The sequence below is a fragment of the Natator depressus genome, chromosome 2, assembly GCF_965152275.1.
Source record: "Natator depressus isolate rNatDep1 chromosome 2, rNatDep2.hap1, whole genome shotgun sequence".
Taxonomy (NCBI): Eukaryota; Metazoa; Chordata; order Testudines; family Cheloniidae; genus Natator; species Natator depressus.
The window spans coordinates 15,601,896-15,618,918 of NC_134235.1; the positions used below are offsets into that span (position 1 = coordinate 15,601,896).

General features: G+C 43.3%; 1 long non-coding RNA gene across 5 annotated transcripts in view; it reads left to right on the forward strand.

Annotated features, from left to right (window-relative positions):
• LOC141982084 (uncharacterized) overlaps positions 1-17,023 on the forward strand; it is a 48,821-nt gene that overhangs the window by 28,033 nt on the left and 3,765 nt on the right. For 3 of the 5 annotated variants that reach the window (XR_012637947.1, XR_012637948.1, XR_012637950.1), the window contains exons 2-3: positions 2,017-2,177; positions 15,761-15,853. This is a non-coding gene — a long non-coding RNA (uncharacterized LOC141982084). Of the gene's footprint in view, positions 1-284; positions 390-1,263; positions 2,178-15,760; positions 15,854-17,023 lie in introns of those variants that run through there. The other 2 variants (XR_012637949.1, XR_012637946.1) reach the window with 2 other exon arrangements.

Consider the following 17,023-nt stretch of genomic DNA (forward strand, 5'->3'; position numbering starts at 1 on the left):
CACGTGTCTAGAAGGTGAAATTCTCCCTGTGTATAGAAGGCCCATCTCCCACTTAATCTAGGGTGACCATCCATCCCATTTTTAAAGGGACAGTCCCATTTTGGGGGACTGTCTCTTATATAGGTGCCTATTACCCCCCACCCACTGTCCCATTTTTTCACAGTTGCTATCTGGTCACCCTAACTTATTCTCTATTGTGAGACTTAAGTATTGCATAGCCATTGTGCAATCCCTTTATACAGCGGTGAATTTCACTCGGAGGTAACAGAGGACATGTCCTCAGCTGGTATAAATATCAGCATAGCTCCATTAAAATCAGTGAAACCACCCACATTTAGACCAGCTGATCATCTGGACCTATATTTCAATTGATTGTGGCTGGAATCAAGGTAGAGTGTGATTTTTAGAGTGTGGAGGACCAAGAGGGTTTGTTGTGGGGTGGAGGAGCCTGTGAGTTTGCTTGGGTAGTGGGACAGTTGGGCATTATGCCATGTGACTGACAGTTGCCTTAACTTGTGACTTCCTTGATTTTTGGTGGGATTGCACTGAAGCAATCTTACCACTATTCTAACTGTGGTTTAGTGGGGAATATTAACCGTAATACACTGAGCCTCTACAGTACCTTTTATCTGAGGATCTCAGTAAGCTCTACCAACCGTTAATTAATTAAGCTTTGCAACACACTCGGGATGTAATTATCATTAACAGATAAGTAAACTGAGGCACAGACACATTAAGTGGCTATAATAGAGGTGGAAACCAAAAGCTATAATAGAGGTGGAAACCAAACCCAGGAGTCCTGACACTCAGTGCTGACTCTAAATGCTAGAGTATATTCTGACAATATATAGGAAATGCGGAAACTGGGGTCTCAAAGGGGAGCCTGACAAAAGTTGAACAAATCAGGATTATGGCAGCATTGCTGCAAGGAGGGAATCATGGTCTCTAAACAACAAGGACACTCAAGTAGTAAAGTCACAAAACGAGCAATTGGCATTAGGATTTTTGTTATTGTTGTGTTTGTGACTGATGGATTAAAGGGATAGCTAAGCTTTTAAAAAAGTCAATAACTGCTGTAAATGACTCTCGCATGGCCATGCTGACAGGCAGACTTATTGCAGGGGGCACAGACTGCTTTATGAAATGTAGACATCTCTTTACAAAACTGTACGAAGAATGAACTCTGGGTAGTAGAACTCTGGCCAGGTGAACCTATTTAATAAGTAACAGCTATTAACATATGCTCAGCAAAATTCTATTTAAGGGTTGTTGATCCTGTTCCCAACAGAGTCAATGGAAGCGTTTTATACTGACGGGTCAGATCTTTATCCCCTTATCATTGGCATAGTGTCAGTCTTTTGCGGCGAGAAGATGAATCAGATCCCTGAGTTACTCTTCCTTTGCATCCTGATCAATTGAAATCAATGGGAATATATTAACTTTAATGGGAGCAGAACTGGGCCTTTATGAGACGTGCACCACAGTTAACATCCAGCAGCTAGTTTAAAATAAACCCAAGGGAAGCCTTTGTTTGTTCTGGATTACAAACCTCTTCCTTCCCACACCTGGAGCACAGCACCCATCGCATACTATAAGTTCTGCTCTGGGGACAAACCGAGGATGGCCAAACTCTGGAAGAACAAGGGACGCATCACAAACTCTTTGGGACAGGGCCAGTCTTTTTCTTCTGTGTCTGCCGAGCACCTAGCACAACGGGGCCCTGGCCCATGACTGGGGCTCCTAGGAATTAATACAATGCAAATAAAAAAACAAAAATAACGATCAGATTGCCCTGGGGCCGCACCTAGTTTGCATATGAATATGCATAATTTTTTAAAGTGAAAAAATAATCAGGATTAATAATAATACTTGTTTGCACCTGTATTGCCCCTGGCAGAAGAGTAGAAACTGCCTATCTGAGTTTGTCAGGAGTTGATCAGCTCTGTCTTTACTCTGCAGGGAGTATTATATATTGTCTCTTCCTGAAATTCTACTCACAAATGAACCCTTTTCCAGTTATGACCACGCTCCATCTCCACCTAACTAAACAAGATCAAGTGCCGGCCTGCTTGAACGGGAGGAGGGTGTGGAGCTCGGTCTGCATCTGGGCGGTCTGGAGCAGTACAGAGCTGGGCAGGCACAGATTGAATTCGCAGGTGCGGAGAAGCACGTCCCAGGTAATGAAAGCCCCACCCCATTATTGAATAGGCATTACCTCCACTCTGCTGCCCTCTCCTCAACACTCCTCCTGTCCCGCCCCCAATTGTTTCTTCATCCATCTGCTCCTTAATAAGGAAATGCAAACGCTGGCTGACTCACTGCTTCTGCTTGTGGGTGTACTGCCTCTTTGGTAATGACTTTTTGCACTCGCATGTGCCTTCTGTGATCTTTTGCACGTCCCCTGGCTGGCAGACAGCAAAACTCTCTTCCAAACAAAACCTCACATGTCTAACTGCTTCCACTCTCAGCTTTTGGGATTGCATCAGAGACAATATAATAACTGGCTTCTTCTTGGCTAAGTACCCCATAAACTGGGTCATGGTCCAGCCACAAAGCACAGCAAATTTCCTCTCTTGCATCCAGTTCCTCTGAAGTGCAGGTCCACATACAAACCTGCACTGTGCCATGAGGGGTAGGATTGCACACTCAGGGGCACAGAGTAGCGCCAGGAGACTTGGCTGAGTGTAGGGAAGAGGGTTTGCCCCTTTTGTACAGTGGGGCTGAGAGGGCTATCATTTAGTTATTTAGGTTTGCAAGTCAAACTTTAATAATTGGAAAATATTCCATTTGCTGGCACCAGATCACTCTTCATATGGAGCTTACAATTCTACTGTACACTCTTCAAGGCAGGGATTGTCTCTTCTTATGTGTCTGTATGGAGCCTAGCCCAACAGGGCCTCAATCCTGGTTAAGGCCTTCCACTACGCAAATAGTGACCAGTGGGGGAACTGCAGCACAGACAGCCCATTTTAAGAGGGAATCCAGGGTACGAAAGGCAACATGGGGACAATATTTGTGGTAAATGGACAAAAACCAGAATCAATGTAGTCATCCAGTTGGAGAGCCATAGTATAGACATCCCTTGGGCCATGCCGCTTCCCGCAGCCCCCATTGGCCTGGAATGGCGAACCGCAACCAGTGGGAGCCTTGATCGGCCGAACCTGGGGACGCGGCAGGTAAACAAACCAGCCTGGCCCACCAGGGGCTTTCCCTGAACAAGTGGCAGACTGGCTTTGAGAACCACTGCTGTACAGTACAGTCTGTGTTAAACTTAAACTGCGGAAAACATAAAGGGAAAGTTTAATAAAACGATTTGACAATGTAAGGAAACTGTTTCTGTGCTTGTTTCCTTTAAATTAAGATGGTTAAAAGCAGCATTTTTCTTCTGCATAGTAAAGTTTCAAAGCTGTATTAAGTCAATGTTCAGTTGTAAACTTTTGAAAGAACAACCATAATATTTTGTTCAGAGTGGCGAACATTTCAGAGTTGCCAACAACCTTCATATCCGAGTTGTTTGTAACGCTGAGGTTCTACTGTAGTCATATTGGTCCCAGGATAGCAGCGGGTTGAAGTATTCTTTTTTATTGGACCAACTTCTGTTGGTGAGAGGGACAAGCTTTCAAGCGATAGAGAGCTCTTCTTCAGGTCTGGGAAAAGTACTCAGAGTGTCACAGCTAAATATAAAATGGAGCAGATTGTTTTTAGCCTATGCAGTTAAGGTGAAGTGGCCTGTTAACGCCTCTGCAGTCATAGGACAAAAAATGAACTCAAACAGAAACATGATAAAGGACAAAAAGACCCCGTCGCCATGGTGAACACTTTTCACAAAACGATCACTCCACATCCGACCTCTTAGTCCCAGTCCTCAAAGGAAACCTACATGCAACCTTCAAAAGACAATCCTGGGAGCTTAAATTCATAACTTTGCTAGATACTAAAAGTCATAGTCTTAATACAGACACTGGTTTTATGGTTTATTACAACAATCTATAACCCACTGGTCCACTTTTTTTGTCCTGTGACTGCAGAGGCGGTAACCGGCCACTTCACCTTGAATGGTCTCTTATGCCAAACAATCTGTTCCACCTTGTATTTAGTTGTGTCATTCTGAGTACCTTTCCCAGACTGGAAGAAAAGCTCCGTGTAGCTGAAATGCTTGTCTCTCTCACCAACATAATTTGGTCCAAAAAAAGATATTACCTCACCCACCTTGTCTGTCTTTCTTTTTCTGTTGGGGTGTGTGGGTGTGTGTTTCATGAGTTCAGTGAGTGTTTTGCCTTAAGAAGGAACACATTAGGACAGCAGAATTCATCCCATGTCCTTCAGTGGGAGTTTGTCTGAGTGAGGAGTGCAGGACCGGGCCCGAACCCCTGAGGATTCTCTTCCCTACAATCACCATCCCAGTCCAAGGATGTCCCCTTTGATCTAAAATTGCATGCCTGATAGAGAAACATGCCTGAAGCAGGGAGGATGGGATCAAGTAAACAGGGTGTGCTCTGATCTGCTCTGGGCTGTTTGGAGCATTCCGATTTACAGGAGGGTGTGTCAGTTGGGAAAGATTGCCCAGGGCATATTTTGTGACTATCATCTGCAATTCATAACATAAATGTTTCCCCACAGCAGCTACCGTATTACGTGCCGCTCAGTCATGCGGTCTTCCAGCGAACATCTTTAAACCCACCTCCACATCATGTGATGAGAATGTTGGCACTTTGAACAAAGATTAGGAGCATCTTTCAATAAAGCTGAGCCAAGGTGTGAGGTAATAGCTTTTATTGGGCCAGCTTGTGTTGGTGAGAGAGACAAGCTTTCGAGCTTACACAGAGCTCTTCTTCAGGTCTGGGAAATGCTCAGGCTATGTCTATACTAGCACTTTTGTCGGTAAAACGACTTTTGGTCAGGGGTGTGAAAAAACACACCCCGGACCAACATAAGTTTCTCTGACAGAAGCACTTGTGTGCACAGCGTCTTTCGCCAACATAGCTACCGCGGCTACATAGATTCATAGAAGATTAGGGTTGGAAGAGACCTCAGGAGGTCATCTAGTCCAATCCCCTGCTCAAAGCAGGACCAACCCCAACTAAATCATCCCAGCCAGGGCTTTGTCAAGCCGGGCCTGAAAAAGCTCTAAGGATGGAGTTTCTACCACCTCCCTAGGTAACCCATTCCAGTGCTTCACCACCCTCCTAGTTAAATAGTTTTTCCTTATATCCAACCTAGACCTCCCCCACTGCAACTTGAGACCATTGTTTCTTGTTCTGTCCTCTGCCACCACAGAGAACAGCCGAGCTCCATCCTCTTTGGAACCCCCCTTCAGCTGGTTGAAGGCTGCTATCAAATCCCCCCTCACTCTTCTCTTCAGCAGACTAAATAACCCCAGTTCCCTCAGCCTCTCCTCGTAAGTCAGGTGCCCCAGCCCCCTAATCATTTTTCGTTGCCCTCCGCTGGACTCTCTCCAATTTGTCCACATCCCTTCTGTAGTGGGGGGACCAAAACCAATACTCCAGTGTGGCCTCACCCATGCCGAATAGAGGGGAATAATCACTTCCCTCGATCTGCTGGCAATGCTCCTAATACATGGGAGACCTTACAGCGGCCCAGCAACAGCAGTACCGCTGTGCTGCAGAAAGGTCTCTAGTATAGACATAGCCTCAAGCTATGTCGACACTACACAGCTTTTAGCGACATGGCTGTGTCATGCCGTGCCGCTAAAAGTCATGCAGTGTAGCCGCTCTTTGTCAGCTCTTCTGCCAACAAAAAACTTCCACCCCCAACGAGAGTTTGCATTGTCGCGCTGTTCACACTGGCACTCGTTGAGGCAAAACTTTTGTCTGGGGTGGGAGGGGTTAACACCCCTGAAAGACAAAAGTTTTGTGGTTCAATTGCCAGTGTAGACATAGCCTCAGCGTCACAGCTAATCACAATGTGGAACAGATTGGTTAGCATAAGTCGTTAACACATATTTCAAGGGACCATTCAAGGTGAAGTTAACACCCCTCAGGTCATAAGGGGGGAAAGGGGAAAAAAAGCCCGCTGGGGTGTGTTGGTGGGGGAGCTTGTTAGTGGCTTATATATTGGTATAATAAGCCATAAGTCCAGCATCTCCATTCAGTCCATGATTTTTAGTGTCTAGCAATTATGAAGTTAAACACCCAGGCTCATCATCTGAAGGAGTTCTGCAGGTTTCCTTTGAGGATGAGGACTAAGAGGTCAGATATAGAGTGATGGTTTTGTGTTTTTTGTCTTTTATTATTTTCCGGTGTGAGTTCATTCGAGAGCATAGTGATCGTCTGGTTTCACCAACATAGTTGTTTATTGGGGCATTTAGTGCACTGGATGAGACACACCCAGTGTTGTGATAGGCATGTGTAGGGACCGTGGATCTTGAAAGGTGGGTTGTGTGGGGTGTTGATCATCACAGCAGTGGAGATATGTCTACAGGTCTTGCATGTGTTGTTATGGCAGGGTCTGGTGTCGTTTTGAGTTGGTGTCTCCTGGTCTGTGGGGAGTTTGCTTCTGACAATGAGCTTGGAGAGGCTGGCGGGTTGTTTGAAGGCCAGAACTGGGTGTTCAGGATGTGGTCCCCATCAAGTATGAGGTGTCATTATTTAATGATACCCTATATGGGTTCCGGTGTGGGGTACTAGGTGACAACTAGTGGTGTGCGGTCGGAGAGGGGTTTTTATTTCCGTATTGAAACGGGTTCTCTCGGGATATTTGTGTAAGCTCAAAAGCTTGTCTCTCTCACCAACAGAAGCTGGTCCAATAAAAGAGATTACCTCACCCACCTGTATCTCTAATACCTGGGACTGACATGGCTACAACACCGCACATTTCAATAAAGCTGACATGTCAGTCATTTTAGAGCCTCCCTTTTCTGAAGTGTTTGTTTTAAAGTGTGTGTGTGCGGGATGGGGTGGGAGGGAGGTTGGCTTCACTTTGAGAAGATTTTTTCTCATTTGGGGCCGGGTCTTGCAGCCCTTGCTCACCTGAGTAGATTCAGTGACTTCAGGACTGGACCCTTTATGTGTGTTGGGGAGATGGGGAGAGAGGAGCTGAATGTCTTTGTTTTGTCTGGACCCCTGTGTTACAAGGTGCTGAATGCTTTTTGAAATCAATGGGTACTAAGGACACTCAGTATCTGGCAGGATCAGGCTCTTTGTTTGCACAAAAGTGTCAGTGGGTGGTAGGATGGGAAACACCTACTCTGTGTTTTCATAGGGCTACCTTTCACCTGCTCATGACCACTTGGGAAGCAGGATTTCCTTCTCACTACCCCTCGTGCGGTCAGCTTCATTGTTGAATTGGAACCCAATAGTATCTTCCGAGCACAGAGGGAACTAGAGCAGGAAGATCCTGCAAGGAAAACCCCTAGAAACAACCAAAAGTTTTACAAAGTGCAATACAAATCATCATTTGTATGAAAGTTTGCATTGGAAATGCCTCGTTTGTTATTCGTGAGTTAGTCGACCATGCAATATGAACAGCAAAAAGCCAAAGTAATCCCTATGCTGAAAGTCACTCTGTTCAACCAAACTATCTGGGCAATGCTTCGGAATCATGAATACAAGCCAAAAAGATCAGGACTGGCTCACGAATGATTCACTGACAGAACAAAGTGAAATACTCCCCTGTGCAAAGCGCCTGTCTGAGGCACTCACCCCACTCACGTCCTCAAAATAGGCCTTATGTGGGACTTCAGGGGTGCATAAGCCTTTTGCTGTCTGGCTGCACAGGGCTGAATGTCACCCTAAATATGTAACTGAGTTTGACCCACCTTTTCTTAAGACCCTGGTAAAAGTCAAAGAGCTCTTACTACAGGTGGGTGAGGCGGTTCCTTCTGAAATAATTCGAAAAGGAGTTCTTGCATAGGTTACACTGGGAGCCCTGTGTTACGTGTGAATGAACTTGCTCCGGATGCTGTGAACTCCATACTTTAAAATGGAAGCAGAAATCGTAGCCATTTACAGCTGGATATTTCCATTTCATAGGTCCCCATCTGCACATGTATTTAACTCCAAAGGCAGCCCCACCTACAGAAGCTTCATTCAGCTGTTCTGGCACATGTCTATTTTTGAACAGATGTCATTTTTTAAGTCCCCCTAAGCAGCTCCATTTTCCAATCAGAATTGTAACCAGAATTATGTGTGGCAGAAAATCACAGCATTTATAAAGGAGAAGCCTAGAAGAACTGACTTGCAGCTCAGCAAATTGAGGTCACTAGTCAAGCTGCTACAGATGACCCACTTGCTTTTTCAAAAAGCCAGATGACTTTATTACAGCCAGCTTACTGAACAGATACCGTTTATATCACAAGCCAAGCAGGAAAGCTAGGATATTCTTTAGACATTAACTTATTTTTTTAACCAGACAACAAATCAATGCATGCAGTATCATCAAACAGGTAACAGTCTCATGTGTATTATGGCAAATTATCATCACCTTTATAATAATTTGTATCTGTTTAGCCCACAAGCCAACTCCCTCTTCATGTTTTCCAGTGTTTGCTGTCTACTCTGTGACTGTCTTGTTCAGACTGCAACCTCTCTGGGGCAGGGACAATCTATGTTCTGCATAGCACAGAGCACATTACTGGCAGTGAAATAAAGGGCCTGATTCTGCCACCTGTAATCATTTTGCATAATACCACTGAAGTCAAGTACGAACATGAGAAAATGTGGCAGAATCTTGCCTGATAAATAATCATTCTAAGGAATCACAGAATGTTTCTTTTCTTCCTCCCCCTCCGATGGCTGTACAAAAGGTCAAAATACATTAGGATTAAATTCTCTGTAGAGATTTCTAAAGAGATATTTTATTGGCTATTAGTTTAGGCCCCTATTTTTTAGGTAATATGGGTCAGATCCTTAGTTAGTGTAGATCAGTGTAAAACACCAGCTGAGGTTCTGACTCACGTGTTTTGCAGTGTTGTGTTTGAATCCAGAAATTAAATCTTTGGAAACAGCATTACCTAAATTAAAATGTGGATCTGGGTAAAATCCTCAGTCCACAGTGTTAATACTAACTGTAATTGCAACAAAAAGTAAATAAAGACCTTTATGACAGACAGAGTGGAACTCTTTAAATAAAAACAAAAAAACCCATAAAATTATGCCTTGCAGAGTTAATTTTCGCCAAAAGAATCATAAGATGCCTTCACACCCCCCACCTTAACTCCATGCTCCGTTCATGAGAGCTAGAGGACTGATTGCAATAAGCATAACAGTATGACAACTAGTTGTGATATTAAACACTGGCTATGCTGTTGATTTGGCTCAGATCTATTGTGTTTTGGAATGCTGGCAGAACCTTATGTCCACATGGAGTCCATTGAAAGCGGTGGAATTCCACTGGCAGTGCAAGGGTCTGCCCATGTGGATCCTTTTACCGAAACGGGCCTTTGCATGCAACCCTGGGCAAAACAATTAGATTCTCTGCAACTCAGTTTACCCATCTGTAAAATGGGGATACGGATACTTGCCTGCCTTTCTAAAGCACTTGAAATCTACAGATTCTGGGTGAAATCCTGGCTTTCTTGAAGTCAGTGGAAGTTTTGCCACTGATTTCAATGGGGCCAGAATTTCACCAATGTCTGCAGAATGGGGAACACAATCACTGTAGGCAGCAAAGGATTAAAATGGCTGCAAAAATCTAAATTGTGGGGCAATCAAAGTTTACTAGGAAGATGACATAATGGGTTACTTCTGTGCCATGTATATGAAATGTCATAATAAAAAAGTAACACTTTGTACATTATGTCTGAGGATGGCTACCTGCTTTATTTACCTCAGTTTAGCCTTCGATTTAAAGCTCTGGGGGTACTGTAGACCCTGATTTCTATGTGTAACATGGCATACCTGCTCTTTAAGGAAATAAAGTTTGACATTTGAAGACTACAACTGAGCAAGAGGAAGTGGTCCCAGGATGACAGTTTGTGGTTTGTCAGAGAACTTAGGCTACAGGCTGTCCAGAACTGGAGACTTGAAATATGTCAAGGCTTCTTTTTCTCCCAGTCAAAAAGACTCCTGAGAAGTGTAGCCCCTGGGCTACTGGAATTTGTAGCATGCTGGAGTATGATATGAGCAGTCTTTCCCCCACATAGCAGGGAAGACTGTTGACGTGACTGGAGGTGGTCTGTCCCACAGAGAAGGAAATTGTTACCATCTAATTTTGTGGCCTTTGACTGCCAGATCTCTAGGAAGAGACTGGATTCCTCATAAAAATGTCTGAGGGAAAGAAACCTCCTAGAAAGGAGCTGTTTTGTTTGCTTTGAACTTTAATACAAGACTTCCAATTTGTTTGGAGACTTTCCCATTGGACTTCTGAGGAGAGCCTGGGCTCTCCAGGCAATGACCTGGGGTGGGGCTGTATTGCTTGTTTTTAAAAGACGTCTGCAGGCATGACTTTCTGTGAATATTCTCTTCCTTCCACACCCTATTTTGCAATAGCTTAAGGATAGCTAACTCTCCCCAGTACAACTTTAACTCTTAATTCCCTGGCTCTGAGGTCTGTGCAGGCAGGTGGTGTTTTTAATTACAGTCTTCTATTAAGGTTTTCCTCTAAATAAGGTTAATTCCAGGTTAACACATGTTTTAGTCTTGGAATTCCCTTACTTTGGGTTCTCCCATTAATTAAAGAGTAGCAATTAATGCATGTTAATTGCTTGGAAGCACCATGCCGGTTGGCCCATGAATTGTCATTTTTCAGTAAGGAAATAGTTTCCCCATTTTGCAGACAAGGGTCCAGTTGAGTGTGCTGATATTTCATTTATATTTTTAAAGTAGCACTTAACTGATCTAATCTGCATCCGATGAAGTGAGCTGTAGCTCATGAAAGCTTATGCTCAAATAAATTGGTTAGTCTCTAAGGTGCCACAAGTACTCCTTTTCTTTTTGATCTAATCTAAGTAACCCAACATGCTCCTCGCTGTCATCCTCCCTCCAATGATCCCTTATTTCTCTACTTCTTTTACCTTTTTCTTACAATGGGCTCTTTCACAATGCATGTTTGTACAGCGTCTAGCACAATTGGCCCGGGAGGAACAAGAAGGCCTCTGGGAACTACTGTAATGCAACTAACAAACAATGACAGCAGTAATAAAGAAGATGAAACAATGGCACAGAGGTTACCCCTGAATAGTTTCTAATCTTTGGATTCTGAAACACTGGGAACCCTAATGTTCCTGGACTGGAATGCAGACCTGGGGACAATTCCCGCCTCTGCAGCTAACATGCTGTGACCTTGGGCAAGTCACTTTACCTCTCTGTGCCTTTGCGGTCCTTCCCATTCATTGTCTGTACAGACTGCAAGCTCCTCAGGGCAAGGCCTGTCTCTTACTATATTACTGTTAATTCATCTGTATTGTAGTTGCGGCTGGGCATTTTAAATGCGGATGGATGGCCCAGTGGTTAGGGCATTAGCCTGTGACTTGGGAGAACAAGGTGCAATTCTCTGTTGGGTGATCTTGAGTGAATCCCTTAGCATCTCTGTGCCTCTGTTTCCCCTTTGTAAAATGTTTCCTCTCTGCTAGCACTGCCCTACCTCACAAGAGTGTTGTGAGGATAAATACATTAAAAGATTGTAAAGTGCTCAGATGCGATGGTGATGGGGGCCATATAAATACCTAAGATAAATGGACCAGGGCACCTTGTACTAGGTGTAATACAAACACTGAACAAAAAGCTGGTAGCCCTAAAGCGGTTACCATGTAAGTGGTATGTTTATGTGTACTGCCTGGCAGAATGAAGCTCTGGCCACTGTAAAAGTTTTTAGGAACTATTGAAATACAAATAAAGAACTGTTTTTTTCTGACTTAAGGCCATATCCTGGCGTCATTACTCATACCAAGTCATACCTTACTCCAGAGTAGTCCCAGTGAAGTCAGTGGAGCTACTCATGGAGTAAGGTAATACTCGGTACAAAGAAAGGTGGCAGAATCTAGCCCGACACAACTAGCTGAATGCAGCCATCCATGCCAAGACCCGCAGCTTCAACAGAAATCTGGAGATTCTAGGCCAAGCCATTTTGGAGTTGTACTGAACCACCAAGCATTAAATCACCTCCATTTTTAACTCAGATAGCATTCTAATAGCCTTTTTTGTTTTGCCTCAGGTGTTAAAGGAAAACACTGTCCTGGCTTAAGATTGTGTCCATGAAAATAGATTTTTAATGGCCTAATCTTGGCAAAGGTGGAGGGGGAAGATTTAAAAATATACAGTTATAAAATCACAGAAGATTAGGGTTGGAAGAGACCTCAGGAGGTCATCTAGTCCAACCCCTTGCTCAAAGCAGGACCAACCCCAACTAAATCATCCCAGCCAGGGCTTTGTCAAGCCAGGCCTTAAAAACCTCTAAGGATGCAGATTCCATCACTACCCTAGGTAACCCATTCCAGTGCTTCACCACCCTCCTAGTGAAATAGTGTTTCCTAATATCCAAGCTAGACCTCCCCCACTGCACCTTGAGACCATTGCTTCTTGTTCTGGTATGTATCATTCTATAGATATAACACACACACACACACTCTCACTACTATAATACTATCATTTGCTAAAGATTTTTTTAAAGTCAACATGTAAAATAAGAGCACTATAGCCCATTAAATAATATAGGGCAAAACCTGCCCTTCTTATCCTTAGTGACAGCAGCAGAGCAGAACTGCCTATCACTGAGCCATCCTGCTTCAGTTCAGGTTCATTGCGGTTGGGAGGGGATGTTCTGTCTGGTATCCCTTACAGCTCTTGGTGTGAAATACGCACCCACCTGTCTAATGCCTGGTACTGATCACAGATTATGAGTAGGGGGCTGGGGGCTTGACCTCTTGGGGCTGTGTACAAACTATGGCAATTGATATTCTGAGCACCAGATTAGCAAGTAGTTTGGGGGTGAAAAGGGTCCCATTGCCCCTTCCCTCCAGCTTGACCACATAGAAAAGGGTAGGATTTTGCTCACAGTAAGGAATGTAACAACATTACCCTTCAACATTGGAGCAATGCATTTGCACTGCTCTCCCTCCAAGTCACATACTAAGTCTAGTTTTGCTGAGTTTTGAATGTGCTTCTGGGTTCACAGCTTCCTTGAGGAGCTAAACTGCTCTGTTTACAACCTCAGCTGCATTAATTGTGGAGTTTGATACCTGATACCAAGCTGTTTCCTTGCTCAGCAAAACTGGATGATCACAGATATGCTACTGGCAAATGTTGTAAATATCTTGTTGAAACCCAGGATTGAAATGACACTATGATATTCTCTGCTAGGTGGAGCCTAATTTTAATTTTTAAAATCTGTTTAATTACTTTTTTTCCAGTTTACTCCAGAAAGAGAGACTTTTCTGTACATCATATAATAAAGCACTGCTACAAGAGGAGCAATTGCATAGAATTGGCATAGATACTCATCACTTGCATTTTAAAAATTAACGGTGAAGCCGTTCCTTGCCTAATCAATTTATCCAGCACAATCATTTGATCAATGAGAATTGATTCTAAGAGTTATACGTAACTCAATCAGGGATTTGAAAGTACACCATGTAACCCTCTGACAGTATGTGCCCCTCAACTCTAGCCAACACAGCTCAAATTTTTGCTACCAAATACTTGTAACCAACTTCTTCCAAACAATCTAGAGACAAAGAATTATTCATAGAAACTGTTTTGTGAATAATTTCAAATAACAAATACATTGGGAAAAAATCATAGGCTGTGTGTGGACAACTCATGAACAGGGAAAGAGGCTGAATTTGTCTAATAAATTGTTCTCACTACTCTTGTAAGTATTATCCGCATTTAACAGATAGGAAAACTAAAACACAGATACATTGAGTTACTTGCCCAAAGTCACAGAAGGCAGCAGTGGCAGATCTGGGAACAGAACCCAGATCTCTTAGTCACCTACTCTAACAGCTACAATACCTCCCTTTAACTAATTATTCATTATTAAGCATTTGGAAGTAAATTGGTAGTAAGAACAGCCATACGGGGTCCAACTAATGGTCCATCTAGCCCAGTATGCTGTCTTCCAACAGTGGCCAGTGCCAGGTGCTTCAGAGGGAATGAACAGAACAGGGCAACTATCAAGTGTTCCATCCCCTGTCCTCCAGTCCCAGCTTTTGACTATCAGAGGTTTAGGGACACTCAGAACATGAGCTTATGTCCCTGACCATCTTGACTAATAGACATTGATGGCCCTATCCTCCATGAACTTATCTAATTCTTCTTTTGAACCCAGTTATACTTTTGGCCTTCAAAACATCCCCTAGCAATGAGTTCCACAGGTTTACTGTGCATTTTGAATACCGTCTGGTCCTAGTGATTTATTACTGCTTAATTTATCAATTTGTTCCAAAAACTCCTCTACTGACACCTCAGTCTGGGACAGTTTCCTCAGATTTGTTATCTAAAAAGAATGGCTCAGGTGTGGAAATCTTCCTCCCATCCTCTGCAGTAAAGACCAATGCAAAGAGTCCATTTAGCTTCTCTGCAACAGCCTTGTCTTCCTTGAGTGCTCCTTTCGCATCTCAATCATGCACAGGCCCCACTGATTGTTTGGCTGGCTTTCTGCTTCTGTGGGTACTTAAAAACAAATTCGCTGTTCATTTTTGTGGCTTTTGCAAGTTGCTCTTCAAGTTCTTTTTTGGCCTGCCTAATTATTCTTTTACACTTGACTTACCAGAGTTCATGTTCCTTTCTATTTTTCTGCAGTAGGATCTGACTTCCAATTTTTAAAGGATGTCTTTTTGTCTCTAACCATCTCTTTTACTCTGTTGTTTAGCAATGGTGGCATTATTTTGGTCCTCTTACTGTTTTTATTTTATTTTTTTTATTTGGGGTATACATATAGTTTGAGCCTCAATTATGGTGTTTTTGAAAGTTTCCATGCAGCTTGCAGGCATTACACTCTTGTTATTGTTCCTTTTAATTTCTGTTTAACTAGTCTCCTCATTTTTATATAGTTGCCCTTTTTGAAGTTAAATGCTACTGTGGGTTTCTTTGGTATTTTCCTCCATACAAGTACGTTAACTGAACAGTTCAGCTATACTCACCTCTTGAACCAGATCCTGGGTGCCACTTAGGACTAAACCAAGAGTTGCCTCTCCCTTTGCGGGTTCCAGGACTAGCTGCTCCAAACAGCAGTCATTTAAGGTGTCAAAAAATTTTATCTCTGAATCCCATTGACAGGTGACATGTTCCCAATCAGTATGGGGATAGCTGAAATCCCCCTTTTATTATTGGGTTTTCTGTTTCTGTAGCCTTTCTAATCTCCCTGAGTATTTCACACTTACTGTCACCATCCTGGTCGGGTGATCAGTAGTACATTCCTACTGCTATATTCTTATTAGCCAAGTATGGAATTTCTATCCATAGAGGTTCTGTGAGCTACTGTTTGATTCATTTAAGATTTTTTCTATATTTGAATCTATGCTTTTCTTTCACATACAGTGCCACTCCCCAGCCATGCATGACCTACTGTGTCATTTCTATATATTTTGTACCCTAGTAGTACCATGTCCCACTGATTAGCATTGTTCCACCAAGTTTCTACGATGCCTGTTATATCAATATCCTCATTTAATACCAGCACTCAAATTCACCCATCTGAGCATTTAGACTTCTTGCATTTGTATACAAGCACTTATAAAATGTGTCAATATTTAGTTGTCTACCTTCATGAGATGTAATGGAATAGGACTTCTTTTTGTTTGACTGTTTCTCTTCAGTTCTTATCAGAACTTTATCAGTTTGTATGCTCTCCTCTTTACTAGGATATAGAGTATCCCCTGTAATAAATCCTCCCCCACGGGAAGTGACTGTTCAAACTCTGTGCTCCTCCGCACCTGTCGGTTCACATTGAGAAGGTAAGCTCATTACATTTAAAGACATCTCACTGGCATCTTTTCATCTGTTTGGGACTTGAGTTAATATATTTTGGCACTGACTAGTCTGCATGAAGTGAAGGACCAACTGCAGAAGGTCTCCATGAATAACTAAAGATCAACGTTTGTTTTGGTTTTTGGAGCACGTCCCATTCGTGAACAGGCTGCAGAACGTGCAATGCGTAATCCTGTTTCAGTGGATGTAGCATTTTTCAGTCAGTGAAGAAGTTACATCAGTCAGGTTTCAGAGTAACAGCCGTGTTAGTCTGTATTCGTAAAAAGAAAAAAGAAAAGGAGTACTTGTGGCACCTTAGAGACTAACCAGTTTATTTGAGCATGAGCTTTCGTGAGCTACAGCTCACTTCATCGGATGCATAGCATATCGTGGAAACTGCAGAAGACATTATATACACACAGAGACCATGAAACAAAACTTCCTCCCACCCCACTCTCCTGCTGGTAACAGCTTATCTAAAGTGATCATCAAGTAGGACCATAGGTCCTGTTACCAGCAGGAGAGTGGGGTGGGAGGAAGTTTTGTTTCACGGTCTCTGTGTGTATATAATGTCTTCTGCAGTTTCCACGATATGCTATGCATCCGATGAAGTGAGCTGTAGCTCACGAAAGCTCATGCTCAAATAAACTGGTTAGTCTCTAAGGTGCCACAAGTACTCCTTTTCTTTTTTCTTTTTACATCAGTCAGTTCTTCACTCTGTCCTTGAACGACTTCTACTCCTACCATCCACTTCCCCTCTCCGTATCTTAAACTACCGCCCTCTCTTCAAGCTTCTCTTTCTCAGCAGAGTGTTTAAAGCACTGGCTCTCTCTTTTCTCTCCCATCACAGAACAATATCCTTGGCTGTTCCCCATCTGGGTGGATGTGGGCATGCCTGGAGAACATACTGCTCTGTGCCATTAGCAGCTGCCTTTCTGCTGGTGAAGGCTCTGCCTCTCACTTCATAGTGCTTGACTTCAGTGCTCTCCTCAGTACTATTGGACCCGCCAAGGCCACCCTCTTGCAGCTTCCCTCCTGTCATGGCTCGTACTGCGCCTATGTAGCTTCCGTCAGTGCTTCTGTTGCTGCTCTTCAGTGCCATGGCCCTATAAGGATCCCAGACGCCACCTCCTTTCTGTCTTTTGGCCAGTCCTATC